Source organism: Eptesicus fuscus, chromosome 21 (assembly GCF_027574615.1).
Source record: "Eptesicus fuscus isolate TK198812 chromosome 21, DD_ASM_mEF_20220401, whole genome shotgun sequence".
NCBI classification, from domain to species: domain Eukaryota; kingdom Metazoa; phylum Chordata; class Mammalia; order Chiroptera; family Vespertilionidae; genus Eptesicus; species Eptesicus fuscus.
Genome location: NC_072493.1, coordinates 31,101,473 through 31,117,106, shown reverse-complemented (window position 1 = coordinate 31,117,106; position 15,634 = coordinate 31,101,473). Strand labels below are relative to the sequence as shown.

Here is a 15,634-nt window from a genome sequence, read left to right as displayed (position 1 = left end):
TCCCCCTGGCCAGGCTGGCCGGACCCCACCCATGCACGAATTCATGCACTGGGCCTCTATATATATATATATGTGTGTATATATATATATACTGAGTGGCCAGATTATTATGTGTTCAGAGATCATAACAATCTGGCCACTCAGTGTACACTATGGAATATTATTCAGCCTTAAGAAATAAGGAAATCCTGGCATTTGTGACAACATGAATGAACCTGGAGGACATCGTGCTAAGTGAAATAAGCCAGACCCAGAAAGACAAATACTGTATGTACTCACTTATATGCAGAATCTAAAAAGGTCACATTCATAGATGCAGAGAGTAGAATGGTGGTTACCAGGGACTAGAGGGCTGGGGAACTGGGGAGATATTGGTGAAGGGGTACAAACTTCTAGTTATGCATGATGAGTAAGCTCTGGAGACCTACTGTATAGCACAGTGACTATAGTTTCAGCTACTACTGTATCATTACAGTCACAGTGACTATAGAATACAATGACTGCTGTATTGTATATTTGAAATTTGCTAAGAGGGTAGATCTTAAGTGTCCTTGCTACACCCGAACACACACAGAGAAAATGGTAACTATATGAGGTAATCGGTATTTTAAATTGTGGTAGTCACTTCACAAGGTATACATATACCAAAACATTACATTGTACACTTACATGTATATAATTTATATTGTCAATTATACCCCAATAAAGCTGAAAAAACAAACAAAACCCAACTTGAATGGGCCTATTGGGTAATTGGGCTCATTTGAAACTAAATTGCCCCATCTGAATGTCCACACACATCCTTCTAATAAACTCTAAAGCAACTTTACTTTCTTCTGGTGTAGGCAAAGCTCTCTGTCTAAGAGGGCAGATTGCTTAATGGTTTGATGGGTCACCCACCCGGATTTCTGTAAACCTCTGACCTGTCAAAATTGTCCAGAGTTGAGACCTCAGAGACTAATAAAAAATAGATGGTGCCTGGAAAACCAAAGCAGAAGAGCTCTGTCTATGTAGAAAAGCGTCTCTGAGATCTGTTCTTTCTTCCCCGTTTTTTTTTTTTTTCCTTGCCAACTTCCCTGCCATTTCCTGATGCCAGTTTTGAAGCTGGGAGGCTCCAAGTCATTTTCTCAAATAGAAAGAGTTTCCACCTTTGAATTGCAACTGGTTCCCCTGGTATCTCGTGAAAGGACCTAACTGCAGGCTTTTGCAGAATCCGCCCATCATGGCTCCCATCTTGGCCCCTATCAGAGACACCTGGGAACAGGAGCAGAAAAGAGACTGTGAGTTTATGACCTGCTATCTGTGGTCTGGTCCAGCCATAGGGATCGGTGCTGTCTGGTTCTACAGACCCAGCCCGGGACCATCAGGGCTCTGGAGGAATGACGGGGGCTCTGCAGGCAGGCGTCACTGACTGTGGGCTCTGGGCTCTGTGAAGGGCTGCTGGTCAGGGACGAGTTATGGGGGTGCTGGTAGATTGTGGTGGGGGAGGGTAGTCTAGCCTAGAGAAAGCCTATTAAGTCACCCTCTGACCTCAGCAAAGTGCTTCAATGTCTTCCTCCAACTCATTTTTTAACATCTATTTTTATTGATTTCAGAGATGAAGGGAGAGAGATAGAAACATCAATGACGAGAGAGAATCATTGATAGGCTGCCTCTTGCATGCCCCACACTGGGGATCGAGCCTGCAACCCGGACTTGTGTCCTGGGAATTGAACAGCAACCTCCTGGTTCATATGTCAATGCTCAACAACTGAGCCACACCAGCCGGGCTCCAACTCATTTTTTTTTTTTTTTCAGGCTGCAAAGGAATTGAACTGCATGAGGAGGCAAGGAAGATTCTGGATTGCATGGAGGGAATATTCTCAGCCCTGTGAGATTGAACATAGGTAGGTAAACACAGATCAGACACCCATACACAGACAAAACTGTCATACTGGGTTCTTGTAGAGCATTGCTGCGTCAGAATGATAAAGTTAGAATATCTTTGGGGTCAGAATGGTGGGGCCAAACATCTGCAGGCCAGAGGATGCTTTAGTTTTAGGTTAATAATGTTTAGAGCCTCTGGTGGCAGAGCAGTGAGGCAGCAAAGCATCGATTTTTGAGGGTCACTGAACAAGGAGACATATTCAAGAGATGCTGTAGTTTGGCACCAGGCCAACAAGCGTGTGAATCCTGCTCCGTCCCAGGCGTGAGACCTGGGCAAGTTGGTTGACCACCCTGGGCCTCAGTCTCCTCCTCGGTCAAAGGTGAAGAGTATTTTTTTTTTTATTATGATGAGCATGTACATCAAGTGCTTGGCACATGTCACCCTGGTAAGTGCTCAAATGAATGCAATCTATTAGCATGGGCCTAAGTCTGAGTTTATATTCTTCCCACACAGTTTCCATTCATGGGGCCTAGTGTATATTGGGGACTCAGGAAATGTTTTCTCCTGTGTTTATGCTCCTGGCTTATAGTTGTAGTTACCCTGAACCTTAAGTAGATCTTCTTTTTCTCCCGAGTTTTGCATAATTTTGCTCCCCTGGAACTCCACCCCTCCCCTTCTGCCCTGCCCTCTGCCCTATCTCCTGGCTAATTTTTTCTTCTTCTTCAAGTCTTGTATTTCCTCTTAAAAGCTTTACCTGAGCCCTGTGCCCAGTAGCCCCAAAGCTGGCTGGGTGTTCATTCTCTGCACTCATTGCTATGCAGTCCTCATGGTACCATATTAGTTCCTCACCTACCCTGCATGAAGCTGGGCCGACACCTCTCATCTCCCCAACTCCCTTGTCTAACACAGGCTAAGTAGGTACCCAGTAATTGTTCATTCAATGAAAGTGACTAAACACATGCTTGGATTCCCACCTCTTTTTTGAAGTACTAACCCACACAGAATGTACTGCCAGGTGTCCCAGAAAACATGGCTCCGATAGGAAGAATTGCAACAAGACAATTCTTCCATTCACCTCTCACTAGTCCAATTGGCCCATCCCTCCATTACCAGGATGCTTATCTTGGTCACTAATTAACCTATATCTTCCCAAGATGGAATTGGGTGGAAAAACATGGTTGAGATGTGTGGGCCCTGGAACCGGAGTGGAAATCTGTACGTCTTGCTGGGATGAAATTTGGGATGAATAAAGGGATGCAATGAAATACAGTCCCTGGGTAAGCAAGGCGTGCTGTTCACTTTCCTGGCTGCTGCTGCCAAAGAGAGCCCTTTTCAGCCTTGAGTCACAGCTGCCTGAAGGCACACAGATACTGTTTTGTAATTGCTAAGTAAGAATGCTGGCCTGCCCCCATTTCCACAGGCCCAAATCTTGCTCATTCTTCAAGCCACTGCTCACGCACAGGGTTGCACATGAAGTGTAGCACAGTGACTGGCATCTCACAAGCATTTAATAAAGGTTAGTTGTTAATGCCATAGCTTCCCCAAGCCCTCTCGGGCTCCTGCCTTTCAATTGTGGATCCCTACGGTTGTAGCTTAACCTGTTTTCTGGAACCTTCTGTAGCTTTGGGGAGCAGCACTGTGTAATGGTCAGGCAGAGACAGGTTCAAGGTTGGTTTCTGCTACTTACTTGCTGTGCTCTCTCTGAGGAGTTCTTTATAGGTTCTTTGAGTCTCGGTTGTCAGCGAATAATGGAATGCCATTTAGCCCTCTTTGAGTTGTAGGTGAAAAAATTTTTGACTTAACTAGGCTGAAGCAAAAAGGGAACATATTGGTTCACAAGACTAAAATGTGCAGGGACAAAGCTGGTTTCCGGCATGGCTGGGGACAGGAGCCATATGATGTCATTGGATGTGGCTTCCTTTCACCCACAGTCCTACACTACATTTTACTGACTGGACACCAACCAGTAGGCCTCCCAATGGGAGATGATGGTGGGAACAGCGCCAGTTCTAAATCCCCCCAGGATAGGTCCAATGGGGTCAGTTTGAGTCCTCAGCAGGACAGATCAAAGTCATGGTTTGGGTCGTTGAATTGCTCTGGGTCATTAGGTTATCCAGCCAGGCCTGAACCTATCTCTGTGGCAAAGGGTGAAATATGCTGATCGGCTCAGACTTGGACTCCAAAATGGAGTGGACAGGGACCAGGGGACTTCTCTGAGCCTCTTTGAATGATGGGGGAGCTATTGCCTACTTCAGCACCATGGAGCCCCGCCTTCAAATGATAACATTACTAACAGTCTACATGTGCATGCTACTCACCCAGATCTCGCCTTCAGTTTTAACTCATTGATCTTTGCAACAGTCCTATGACATATGTGTTGCTGTTATTTGCATTTGACTGAGGAGGAAACTAAGGTACAGAGATGTTATGGGGCTTTTCCAAGGCCACTCGGCTGGTGAGTAGTACAAGGTGTGAAACCAGTCATAGTTGCAAAGTCCCTGCTCCCAACCACTTTCTTTATAATATACTAGAGGCCGAGTGCATGAAATTCATGCACTCGTGGTGGTGGTGGGGGACTAGAGGCCGAGTGCATGAAATTCGTTCACTCATGGTGGCAGTCGGGGGGCGGGGGGGAAGTCCCTCAGCCTGGCCTGTGCTCTCTTCCAGTCTAGGAGCCCTCGGGGGATGTCCGACTGATGGCTTAGTCCCTGTGGGGAGTGAGCCTAAGCCATCAGTCAGACATCCTTAGCGCTGCCAAGGAGGCGGGAGAGGCTCCCGCCACTGCCACAGCTGTGCTCACCAGCCATGAGCCCAGCTCAGGGCTTCTGGCTGAGTGGTGCTCCCCCAGTGGGAGTGCACTGACCACCAGGGGGCAGACACTCAATGCAGGAGCTGCCTCCTGGTGGTCAGTGCGTGTCATAGTGACCGGTCATTCTGCCGTTTTGTCTATTTGCATATTAGCCTTTTATTATATAGAATTGTAAGGGGAAGACAGACAAGAAACTAATAGACAAATCAAGATATACTATAAAATAATGTAATGTAGTTTAGTCTGGTATAATGTAATATAAGCCTATATAATAAAAGGCTAATATGCAAATTGTCCCCTTAACTGCAAGTTCGATGGGGAGTTCAACCAGGGGGGCGAGGCCGGCCAGCCAACTGCCCACGGCCCCTCCCCCTGGCCGGCCCTGCCGCCGATCGGCCAGACCCCACCCATACACGAATTCGTGCACCAGAGCCTCTAGTATAATAAATAACATAACTATAATATAGCATTGTATATCATCATATAAATCATATCATATGGTATCATATCAACTGGTATCATATTACATGGCAGGCCTTGGTAAGCGGCAGCCCATCTTTGTAGCCATCCCGACAACATCCATCATCAGCATGAGCATCAGAGGTGTTGAATGAGTGTTGACCAGCTGAATCATTTTATGTGTACTGTGTGAAGCCTTTGATCAGAGAACCCTGTTTCTGCCATGGCAACATCATCATCTTACATTCCTATGTTTGTTTCCGTCACACGAGAAGAACAAATGATTAAAAGGAGAAGACTGAGGAAAGATCAGGCGAGCTGAAATTTCTAGATCTCCAGCTCTCTGGCTTCTAATAGTGGTGGGAGCTTAAAGATATCAGGCTGACCCTGTGTCCCTAAGACCATCCTGTTGGACACTCTCAGTGGAAAAGATCCAAAGAAATCTGTTTTACAGACAGGTGGAAAAGGAGTTAAGGGGCAAATTCAAATGATACAGATATTTTGTAACTTAATCTTTTCCCCTTCTTTTTAAAAACTGCCTTTTCTTTTTTGAAATTTCTGTGACTATCCCTAAATTCGTGTTTGCTACACACAAATATGCATTGGTCTGTTTGCAGGTTGGTTTTGAGTGTTAAGATGCCCAGGATGTGCTGAGAAGTGAGTATTTTGTGTTTTATTTAATGATGAGCACACCCCCTCTCTTGACCTTCTCACAGCGTAGATATGAAGGCAAATGAAAATCCTGGGATCTCCTCACTTCATTCCTGCCTCCAACCTTATAGCCTAGTATTATGAGAGGCATTTAATCAAAGCATAGAAACAATTATAACAACACCCTAAAATTACATTCACATCTGCAATCGGAATTGCTAATATCTCGCCTCCCTCTACTATGCTTCTGTCGTCTGATTTCAGTTCCCTTGTGGTGACTAAGAGTCTAGTCATTAATATCACACCCACCAACTTTATTGGAATTTACTGTCAGAAAGGTCTGTTTCCAGCAACTCCCGAGCTGAATGGAGCTGCTGTGCCAGATCTTCTTATCCATTGCACAAGTCCATGCATTTTCTTTGTACTGGAATCACTTCCCAAATTTGGGCACCAACATGAGATTGCTATCCATTTTCTATGTGATAGGGTGGAAAGACCTGGTTTAAAGTCATATGTTACCAGAATTCGACCGACTACTAGAATATTATTGCTCACATTCTTACCTTTTCAACAACACTGGGATGATTTAGTAGTAATGTAATAATAACAATGGCGATGATGAAAACAACAACAACAATAATAAAAGTACCCATTTGCAGGAACTGCTGGGAAGAGACACATAATGCAGACCCCACAAAGAACTAGTAATGAAAATCTGGAAAATGGGAAATTCTGTAAGTCAAATATTCCAGTTTCTTCCACTATTAAATGACCCGTAAAAGACAGGGGGTGAGAGGAGACTAGCATAGATTAAAACAGACTTTCTTTCTTTTCTTTCTTTCTTTCTTTCTTTCTTTCTTTCTTTCTTTCTTTCTTTCTTTCTTTCTTTCTTTCCTTCCTTCCTTCCTTCCTTCCTTCCTTCCTTCCTTCCTTCCTTCCTTCCTTCCTTTCTTTCCTTTCTTCCTTTCTTTCTATACATTTTTATTGATTTCAGAGAGGAAAGGAAAGGAAGAGAGAGATGGAAACATCAGTGATGAGAGAGAATCGTTGATTGGCTGCTTCCTGCACTCGCACCACGCCCAACAGAAGGTGCCACGTGATATACGCTCCCATTATCTGCACTCTGCTAACTTTCCCTAGCACTTAGAAATAAAATATAACTGGCTAGCCCCTAATTTCCTCAAATACAGTGATATATTCTCACAGTAAGTGCCCTTATTGCAAAATGCTTGTCTATATAGATTTTGCACAAATTCTTACATTCTGCAACCAGAAGTTGGGAAGTGAAAAGGTCTACAAAACCAATGAAAGGGAAAGAGAAAAGATACAGCGAAAAGTAAAGCCAGGGCTTATAATTGTGCCCATGTTGGTGTCTTACAGGAACAGAGAGCAGAGGCACTATGACGGGTGTGAGAAAGAGTGACAGAATTGGATCAGGGCGCTGTGCTGTGTTGAAGATTACTGCTATGAAGGTGTTACAGCCATATGTCTTTATATATGTTATGGGGTTAAGGAATTATTGACAACCTATTCAGAGACAGGACTTTTCTCACTGCTCTAAGGGAGTCGGCACTTACATGTTGTCTTAAACCCTGATGGATAGGCTGTTTAGGAGACACTGGGAAAGTCATTTTGGCTCTCTAGGCTTCTGTTTGACGTGGGAGCTATGTCAAAGGACCACACAGACTACAAATCGATATGTGTGTCCATATTTCTCATTTCCATTTCAAAGCACGTGACAGTGTCCCCAGGCTGTGCCTGGCACATGGTAGCCAGAAGGGATTCCTGCTTTCCATCTTATTTTCTCTTGGGAGGCCTTGGGAGGTGTCAATATACCTGTATGAGTATCATCTCTGTTGTACAGACAGTTAGTGTCAATCAGATTACCCACCAAGATGCATTTTATCACGAAAGCTCATAGCTCCTTTGAACAGTGCTTTGGAATTTCCATTGGCAAAGAAGAGTCTTGATCAAGTCACAACAGGGTTGGCAGGACCAGGACAAGATCCTGGCTCTGCTGACTTCTGGCCACAAGACTGCATGGCCTCTCTTTTGTACCCTCTCTGCCACATCATTTACTTACGTCTGACATGGGCTCCCCATGCCTCTGGGAGGCTCCACTACAGCCCAGCTCTGTGAAGTCTGACACCTGCCCTCAGTCAATAGGGCTACTGCTATCATTACTAATCGTCAGAGAGAATTCATAGAAATGTGTGACTCGGCTTGTTTTGCTTCTGAGAACCAGGGGTTAATGCTTGCTCCTTGGAGGAAGTTCTGTGGCTCAGAAAGAGAGAAACAAAATCATATATACCAAAGTGACCTTTCACCCCCCAACTGTTGTTCAGAGCATGAAACAAATGAGCCAGGTCCTACTCAGGTTGGAAACTGAGAGCAATGGGAACAGTCGCCCTGCGAAGATGACACGGTCGGCAGGGTCCCCCGTTTATTCTCTCGGTGACTCCTGCATTAAATGTGTCCAGTTTGCTGGTCACAAGCTGGTTTTTCAGATGGGATGGCTTGGCGGCTCCTTCCCGGCCTTGAAGCCAGCAGCCAGGAAGTTGGGAGGGGCCCTGGGATGGTGAGGGAGACCACAGCTTGGGTTCTCCCCTGACGCACCCACCCTGGCTTTGCCCAAGCAGGAAGAAAAAAAAAAAAATCACAGGCCCACTGTCGGTCAACCATGATGGGCCACCTGCCAAGGAGGTGGGGGCAGCAGGGCCTGGGAAAGGAGGACACATGCGAGGCAGAAGCCTCCCCAGGCGCCGAGTCACCCAGAGGGCTGCGGGGGAGTGTTGCGGGGTGAGGAGCCTGGGCTCAGACCAGCCTGTGGTGAACATCCTCCCACACCAAGGAGCCAAGATGACTGCACAGAGCGCGGGCGGGGGCGCAGCGTGTGGGGAGGAGGTGCAGGCTTGGGAAACAAAACCCGCCTCCTCTCTGTCTCCCCTGATGGGAAGCTAGGGCCAGTGGAGGGGGCTGGTGGTGGGCATGGTGCCACCAAAACCACACGGCTTTTGGTTGATTGGGCTTGAGGGCTAACCTAAGCCTTGAGACATCCTAAGAGAATAACCTCAGGCCCTTTAATTCCAGGGCCGACTTTAGATGATCTATGAATATAGGGAAAGAAAATAATGAACCAAGTCACTTATTTTTCTTTCTAATACCCCCAAAGTATGGGTTATAGAGACACCCTACAAAAGACCATGTGCATCTTAATAACGTGCCCACCTTAATAATCTTCATAATGTGCCCACCTTCATATCACCCTGTGAATCCTTCTATTACAGAGTTTACCACTGACTATTCTTTGTCGTTTTCTTCATATACCTGCCAGCTTTTTGAGGTCAGGGATGGAATCCTATGCTCATATCTCCAAATGAGTAGTATAGTAGCAACTGGGTTTATTATGTGAATAAAGGAATGGATGAGTGAAAAGTCAATAACTTTGGAAATTAGATATCGCTATGAATATAAGAGTGTGCTTCTTGGGTGACTCCTGGGGCCAGAGGGAATTTCCTTGTCTCAGGATCCCGTGAGTAAAGTCGACTTCTGCCCCAGCCTTGAACATTCCCGTGAAGACAAAAGCATGTTCATTATTTGCCACTAAAATTTAAAGCAGATTAAAATGCATCCTCAAAAAAAAAAAAAAAAATGAGACGAAGACTTGCTATCTAATGGTAATGTTAAGTGTTTGTGGGTCTTTTTTTTTTTTTTCTATCTTTATTTCTCATCAGCACAAGAGAATGTTCTTTTTGTAATTGACTTTACCAGAAGTCACACTTGCAGGTATACAAAAACTAAGATAAGTTTCTAAGTAAAGGAAGCCCCGGAGTTCTCTCTCTGTACATTGACTGTGACCTGGGGAAGCCAAATGCATTAAAATGTACCACATCCTTTCGATGAAAGACCTGCCACATTTTCAATGCTTTGCTGGCCTGCGCCCTAAGCATCCATGGGGTTAAAGGTCGTCTGGTGATGAAGAGTAAAAAGGTCACCAAGAAGTAGGTTTTTGGATTTCTCTAAAAAAGCAAATCCCCTACCTCAAGGCACTCCCCCACCCTTTTACACTCGATGGATGAAAAGGAAGAGGTCGATTTTGAGGAAATCATCATGAAATTATTAAAGATGATGGCAGAAAGGAATCGTCACAAGCATCGGCAGCAACGTCAGTTGAGATACCAGGAGGCAGCCTCCATTGCCCTCTCTCTCTCCCTCACACGATACCACTCTCCAAAGTCCTTGGGTCCCATCTCGAGTACACCCTCAGTCCATCCTCACCCATTTTTGTGCATCCATCACTTGTTATTAAAAAAACATCTTTATTGAGATACTAGAGTCCCGGTGCACGAAATTCGTGCACGGAGGGGGGTTGTCCCTCATCCCAGCCTGTACCCTCTCCAATCTGGGACCCCTCAAGGGATGTCCCCCAGGGATCGGGCCTAAACGAGCAGTCGGACATCCCTCTCACAATCCAGGACTTCTGGCTCCCAACTGCTTGCCTGCCTGCCTGCCTTCCTGATTGCCCCTAACCGCTTCTGCCTGCCAGCCTGATCACCCCCTAACCACTCTGCTGCCAGCCTGTTTGCCCCCAACTTCCCTCCTCTGCCGGCCTGGTCACCCCTAACTGCCCTCTCCTGCAAGGTTGATCACCTCCAACTGCCCTCCTTTGCAGGCTTGGTCCCTCTCAACTGCCCTCCCTTGCAGGCCAGGTGCCTCCCAACTGCCCTCTCCTGCTGGCCATCTTGTGGTGGCCATCCTGTATCCACATGGGGGCAGGATCTTTGACTACATGGGGGCAGCTATATTGTGTGTTGCAGTGATGATCAATCTGCATGGTACTCTTTTATTAGATAGGATAGAGGCCTGGTACAGGGGTGGGGGCCAGCTGGTTTGCCCTGAAGGGTGTCCCGGATCAGGTGGGGGTTCCCTTGGGGCGTGGGGTGGCCTGAGCGAGGGGCCTGTGGTGGTTTGCAGGCCGGCCACGCCCCCTGGCAACCCAAGCGGAGGTCCTGGTATCTGGAATTTATTTTCCTTCTACAATTGAAACTTTGTAGCCTGGAGCAGAGCCAAGCCTGGGGCTCCCTCCGAGGCCCGCAGCCATTTGTGTTGGGGTTATAATTGAAACTTTGTTGCCTTAAACGGGTGGGCCTGGCCAGGGTGTGTGGAAAGCTTTGCTTCCCCTGTTGCCGGCGGCAACCCTGGCCTGCTCTCTCAAGCTCCATTCTGCCGCCATTTGTTTGAATTTGTTTACCTTCTATAATTGAAACTTTGTAGCTTGAGTGGAGGCTTAGGCCTGCAACAGCTGGCAGAAAGCTTGGCTTCCTCTGTTACCTAGGAAACCTTGCTCTTTGTGGCTGTAGCCATCTTGGTTTGGGTTAATTTGCATGCTCGCTCTGATTGGATGGTGTGGCTTGTGGGCGTGGCTTGTGGGTGTGTCGGAAGTATGGTCAATTTGCATATTTGTCTATTATTAGATAGGATAATTCAGAACATCAACAATTCAACCATTTAAAGTGTGCAATTTCATGTTTTTTAAAAACATTCACAAATTTTGCAACCATCACCACTCTTTAATTCCAGAGCATTTTCATCCCCTCACCCCTAAAATTGTACCCAGTTGCAGACACTCTTCATTTTCCCTCTCCCAGCTCCCAGTAACCACCAATCCACTTTCTGTGTCTATAGGTTTGCTAATTCTGGATATTTCATATCAATGGATCATTGTGTCTGGCTTCTTTCACTTAGCCTAATGTGTTTAAAGTTCATCCATGTTGTAGCATGCATCAATACTTCATTACTTTTTTGATGGCTGGGTAATAGTCCATCAGAATGATGTACCACATTTTGTTTATTCATTCATCTGTTGATGGTCGTCTAACTTACCTCCACCTTTTGGCCACTAGGAATGGTACTGCTATGAACAGCTGTGTACAAGTTGTTGTGTAGACATGTATTTTCATTTGTCTTGGGTATATACCTAGGAGCAGACTGGCTGGGTCATCTGATAACACAATGTTTAGTTGTTTGAGGAACTGCCTGTTTTCTACCTTTTCATTTTCGTTCCCATCCAAGACCACACAATGGCCTCTTGAGTGTTCTCTTCCTGCCAGGACTCCTCACCACAGCATCAGGGAGCAAAGTCTACCACCCAACAGACACCTTTAGCACTTGCATCGTGAACAACATGGGCAAAGTACTTCAAGCATAAGCTGGGTCACATCCCTTCTTACGCACTGCTTGCAATAGTTCATTGCACCTAGAATAAAAGCACAGCTCCTGTCAAAGGTCTAGGTCTAGAAGGGTCTCCTCTGCTTCTCCCTCCCTCTCAGTGGTTTCCAGTCACTCTGGCCTTCCTTGCACACTGGCTCTCTTCTCCTGCATTGAGCCTTTGCACATAGCCTTTGTCTTGTGTCCCCTGCCTGGATTAGAAAATGCCATTCTTCACAAAGCTGGCCAAATGAATGAGCAAGTACATTGAATTCAATATGGTAACATGTTCAAGTGCAGCTGGTTGATGGCACAGTCCCCACCAGATTCTTATATCAAGAGCTTTTTGTTTCTTTTGAATCTTTCCTAGATGATCACGTAATATATGAGCCTGTATTGCAGACCCTTTCCCACCTCTGTATCAGGGTTTCTCGACCTCAGCATTACTGACACTGAGGATTATAATTCTTTGTGGTGGACGCTATCCTGTGAGTTGTAGGACATAGTTATGCATCCCTGATCTCCACCCACTGGATGCCAGCATCATTCCCCCCACTTCCTCAGTGTGACAACCAAAAATATATTCAGACATGCCAAAGTCCTTTGTGGGTGGGGGGTGAAAACCATCCAGTTGAGGACCACTATGTATGGCTATGGTCTTGTTCGATGAATATTGGTGCTGAAAATAGCCAAGGGCATTTCCAGTCCCTGCTCACCAGAGAAAGACTTTTACCCAGTTTCCCTTCAATAAGGTAGGAAATAAGACCCGTAAGAATTTAGAAGGCATTTTAACAAGAAAGTTGGAATCCAAAACATTTATGATAGAGCTGCAGGTAATAAGAATATTTGATTTGCCAGATTCCTCATTCTTCCAGAATTTTGGTTAATATCAACTTACTGGGATTCCCAACCATCCTGGGTCAGGCCGGTAGTATGATCTTGCCCCTTAGGGAGGCATTTCTACCAAGTATTTTGTCTGGGTTGCTTGTCTTATTCTTTCCAAAAGATCAGAACTTTAGAGTAGCCATGGTAACAGGATGGGGGAACACAGGATCAGAGAAAGAGACCTTATGATAAGGGTTCATTTGTAAGAGCTTCACCTTAATATCAACAAGTTGCACCTCCTATAGCCTTCCTCTTAGGCTTGAGCCCGAAAAGCAGAAATTAACACAATTGCTCTGAGCCTTTCCGATTCAGGACGCTTCTCAGCTCCTGCAGTGCTGTTCAGACTTGGTGGGGAGCGACCTGAGGCCCCATTAGTTATCCCCGTGAAAAAAGGACTCATCTTAGCTGGAGATGTCCAAACACAAGATTTCATCCTTTTCGCCTGGGCAGAATTAGTAAATGTGCACGATGTATATTAAATGTTTAATTAAAGTTCAATGCTAGAACATTTCCAGGGAGTTATAAAAACTCTTTGGAGGAGGTCTGGAACTGGGGTGCTGGTGTTGGAGACGTCCCTTCGCTGATTGCCTCTGCCTCCCAAAATAGGGACTCTTACTTGCATTGCTGGTTTGTTTGCCATTTGCTCATTCATCCAGGCATTTATTCACTCTCTCAGTTATTCCACATAAGTCTATTTAGAACTTTCTATGTATTGTGCACTATATTTGTCTCTAAAGTTGACCTTGATCGATCATTGACTACTATATGCCAGGCACTGTTTTTATGTTTTTGTTTTTTTTTAAAAAAAATATTTTTATTGATTTCAGAGAGGAAGGGGGAGGGAGAGAGAGATAAAAACATCAATGATGAGAGAGAATCATTGATCGGCTGCCTTCTGCATGCCCCGACTGGGGATGGAGCCTGAAACCTGTGCATGTGCCCTGACCAGGGATTGAACCGTGACCTCCTGGTTCATAAGTCGATGCTCAACTGCTGAGCCACACTGGCTGGTTGTTCTTGAGTGATTTTACCTGAACTACCTTTAATTTCCAAAAGTCCTTTGAAAGCAGAGGGTTTTCTCCAGCTGGAAGCAGAGGGGAAGGTCAGAGAGACTCAGAGCACAAGAAGGGCTTGAGCTGCTGTTGCTGGCTTCAAGGTGTAGGGGGTGTGTGGCCAGGAATGCAGGTGTTGTTCAGAAGCTGAGTGTGCCCTGCCCTGTAGCCCACAGCCTTCAAGGAAATGGGGACTTCAATCCCACAGCTACAGAGAAATCAGTGCTGCCAACAATTTGAATGAGCTGGAAAGTGGGTCTCCCCAGAGCCTCCCATTAGGAGCTCAGCCGAGACGGCACCTTGATTTTGGCCTCATAGAGGCCCCTTTGCAAAGAACCCAACTGAGCCCAGTCAGACTTCAAACCTCCAGACTGTGGTACAGCAGGTGGGTATTGTTTTAAGCCGCTAAGTTTGTGGTATCTGTTAGGCAGCAGTAGAAAACGATTCCAGCTCTCATCATTACTGCTGCTAATGGACTCATTTCATTCTCATGATAAGCCTATGTTTTACTCTTTGGGTTACAGGTCAAGATACTGAAATTCAGAGAAGATACCTATTCAAGCCCACACAGCTTGGAAGGGGGGCAGAGACAGATGCAAATAAACCAGCTCTTCTGACCATGGTTCTGATGCCTTCCTGGCCGTCCGCACAGCCTCAGTCCAGAGCTCAGACATCTTGTTCCCTCTCTCCCTGCCACCCTCTGGCATTGCAATGAGGGACGCACGACATTGGAGAAAAAAGAGGGACAGTGCTGTCCCATACAGAACCCAGTGTGAGTAGAAGCAGCCCTGGAGCCAAGAGCAAGGTGAACCCGTGGCAACACAGATGTGGGGGCCACAGAGAAGAGGGAAGGGGTGTGGAAATGGAGGCGCCATCGAAGCAGAGAAAATAGGGACGATATTAAGGTCAGGATGTTGGGAGCTTCTAGTTTTTAATCCGTTTTCACTGCCAAAGATGCACCCCCAAAGGCCCAAAGCGACAGGAGTCACTGCATGTGCCACAGGCTCTGAGTCTTCCAGAGGCTAACGCACCCTCGTCTGCCCTCTGACAGCTGTCATTCACGGTGGGCACGGACTTCTGCCTGCCGCACCCACCTGGCTGTCTCTTCACCTTGCTGTCCTGGGGGTCTGAGGCCGCGCACCCAAGCACTTTTTTCTGACCCTCCACGTATTGCTGCTGCCTCCCCTTTTGGGGGCAGCCCCAACTACGTTGTAAAGAAAGATTATGCTAAAGCAAAATGACCAGAATCTCAAGTCTGACTTCCTGAGCATTTTTGTAAATCAGATCTATCTCTTCTTTTTCTGATTCTGATAGTATTTTTTTTGCTCATTACAGAAACTTTGAGAATACAAAAAGGAGAAAGAATAAAGTGAGAAAGAATAACGTGAAGACTACATAGAAACAGAGGTTGTTCATGGTGTTTTTCTCTAAGTTATTTTTGTAATGAGTATACAAAAATATACAAATATGCAAATGTATAACTAAAAGTATTTTTAATGGAAATGGAAGCAGATTGAATCTACTTTTTATATCCAACTTTTTACTTTGTAATATACCATCAATTCTTTTCCAGGCCATTGACTACTATTTGAAAGAATGTCTGTATTGGCCACATACAATTTAATCATGTGGTTATAAGATAATTTATTCGATTATTTTGCTTATTTGGGGGCATTAAAATCCTTTCCAGTTTTTCCAGTAATA

At 45.7% G+C, this 15,634-nt stretch overlaps 1 long non-coding RNA gene across 1 annotated transcript; it reads left to right on the top strand.

The window, feature by feature from the left end:
- Positions 1-1,126: 1,126 nt before the first annotated feature.
- LOC129147712 (uncharacterized) lies at positions 1,127-15,193 on the top strand. Its single transcript, XR_008554980.1, has 3 exons — positions 1,127-1,280; positions 1,798-1,886; positions 14,455-15,193. It is a non-coding gene; the product is annotated as an uncharacterized LOC129147712 (long non-coding RNA).
- The last annotated feature ends 441 nt before the right edge of the window (positions 15,194-15,634 follow it).